Source organism: Anguilla rostrata, unplaced genomic scaffold (genome assembly GCF_018555375.3).
Source record: "Anguilla rostrata isolate EN2019 unplaced genomic scaffold, ASM1855537v3 scaf0078, whole genome shotgun sequence".
Lineage (NCBI taxonomy): Eukaryota > Metazoa > Chordata > Actinopteri > Anguilliformes > Anguillidae > Anguilla > Anguilla rostrata.
Window position 1 is genome coordinate 7501 of NW_026985652.1, and position 2500 is coordinate 10000.

Sequence of the window (2500 nt, forward strand, 5' to 3'; positions counted from 1 at the left end):
CTATCGCTCCCCTCTCGTGCAACTGGTCCCCCGTGGCACTCTGAAATTTTTCGGAGCACTCTCCCTCTCGTGCAACTGGTCACCCGTGGCACGCTGATATTTTTCGGAGCACTCTCCCTCTCGTGCAACTGGTCCCCCGTGGCGCTCCGATATTTTTTGGAGCACTCTCCCTCTCGTGCAACTGGTCACCCGTGGCACGCTGTATTTTTCGGAGCACTCTCCCTCTCGTGCAACTGGTCCCCCGTGGCGCTCCGATATTTTTCGGAGCACTCTCCCTCTCGAGCAACTGGTCCCCCGTGGAACTCAGATATTTTTCGGAGCACGCTCCCTCTCGTGCAACTGGTCCCCCGAGGCACTCTGACATTTTTTCGGAGCACTCTCTCTCGTGTGCAACTGGCCACCCGTGGCACTTTGTCATTTTTCTGAGCTCGCTCTCTGTCTCTCTCTATTGCTCTCTCTCGTGCAACTGGTCACCCGTGGCACTCTGGTGTTTTTCGGAGCACTCTCCCTCTCGTGCAACTGGTCCCCCGTGGCACTCTGATATATTTCGGAGCACTATCCCTCTCGTGCAACTGGTCCCCCGTGGAACTCTGACATTTTTTCGGAGCGCTCGCTCTCATGCACCTGGTCACCCGTGGCACTTTGTCATTTCTCTGAGCTCCATCTCTCTCTCTCTCTCTCTTTCTATCTCTCTCTCTCGTGCAACTGGTCCCACGTGGAACTCTGATAATTTTCGGAGCACTGTCCCGCTCGTGCAACTGGCCCCCCGTGGCACTCTGATATTTTTCGGAGCACTCTCCCTCTCGTGCAACTGGTCACCCGTTGCACTTTGTCATTTTTCTGAGCGCTCTCTCTCTCGCTCTCGTGCAACTGCTCACCCGTGGCACTCGGATATTTTTCGGAGTACGCTCCCTCTCGTGCAACTGGTCCCCCGTGGCACTCTGATATTTTTCGGAGCACTCTCCCTCTCGTGCAACTGGTCACACGTGGCACTTTGTCATTTTTTCTGAGCTCACTCTCCCTCTCTCTCTATCGCTCTCCTCTCGTGCAACTGGTCCCCCGTGGCACTCTGTTATTTTTTCGGAGCACTCTCCCTCTCATGCAACTGGTGCCCCGTGGCACTCTGATATTTTTCGGAGCACGCTCCCTCTCGTGCAACTGGTCCCCCGTGGCACTCTTATTTTTTCGGAGCACTCTCCCTCTCGTGGGCCTAGGGCCAGGGCAAGTTTTAGGCTTAGGGCTTGGGCTAGGGCTAGGGCAAGGGCTAGGGATTGGGTTAGGGCTAGGGCTAGGGCTCGGGTTAGGGTTAGGGTTAGGGTTAGGGCTAGGGCTAGGGCTATAGGGTTAGGGATATGGATAGGCCTTGGGTTAGGTTTAGGTTAGGGTTAGGGTTAGGTTTAAGGATAGGCCTAGGGTTAGGTTAGGGCTAGGGTTAAGGATATGCCTATGGTTAGGGTAAGGTTTAGGGCTAAAGCTAAGTTAGGTTAAGGATAGGCCTAGGGTTAGGGTTAGGGTTAAGGCTATGGCTAGGTTAGGGTTAGGTTTAGGTTTAAGGATTGGCCTAGGGTTAGGGCTAGGGCTGGGGCCCGGGTTAGGGTTAGGGTTAGGGTTAAGGCTAGGTTAGCGTTAGGGTTAGGTTTAAGGATTGGCCTAGGGTTAGGGTTAGGGCTAGGGCTAGGACTCGGGTTAGGGTTAGGGTTAGGGCTAGGGCTAGGGTTAGGGTTAGGGTTAGGGCTACCCTGATGGCTAGGGCTAGGGCTAGGGTTATGGTTAGGGATAGGGCTAGGGCTATGGCTCGGGTTAGGGTTGGGGTTAAGGATAGGGCAAGGGCTAGGGTTATATTTTGGGTTAGGGTTAGGGCTAGTGGTAGGGTTAGGGTTAGGCCACCCGTGGGTGAGTGTTAGGGTTAGGGTTAGGGCTAGGGCCAAGGTTTAGGTTAGGGTTAGCAGGGCTAGGGCTAGGATGTTAGTTAGGGTTTAGGGGTTAGGGTTTGGATAGGCCTTGGGTTAGGTTTAGGGTTAGGGTTAGGGTTAGGGTTAAGGATAGGCCTAGGGTTAGGGTTTGGGTTAAGGCTAGGGCTAGGGTTAGGGTTAGGGTTAGGGTTATGGCTATGGTTAGGGTTAGGGTTAGGGTTAGGCCATCTGTGGGTGAGGGTTATGGTTAGGGTTAGGGTTAGGGTTAGGTTAGGGCTATGGTTAGGGTTAGGGTTAGGGCTATGGTTAGGGTTAGGGTTAGGGTTAGGGCTGAGTTATGGTTAGGGTTAGGGTTACGGTTAGGGCTATGGTTAGGGTTAGGGTTAGGGCTATGGTTAGGGTTAGGGCTAGGGTTAGGGTTAGGCCTAGGGTTAGGGTTAGGGTTATGGCTATGGTTAGGGTTAGGGCTATGGTTAGGGCTAGGGTTAAGGTTAGGCCTAGGGTTAGGGTTAGGGTTAGGCCATCTGTGGGTAGGTGTTAGGGTTAGGGTAGGGTTTGGTTATGGTTAGGGTTAGGGTTAGGGTTAG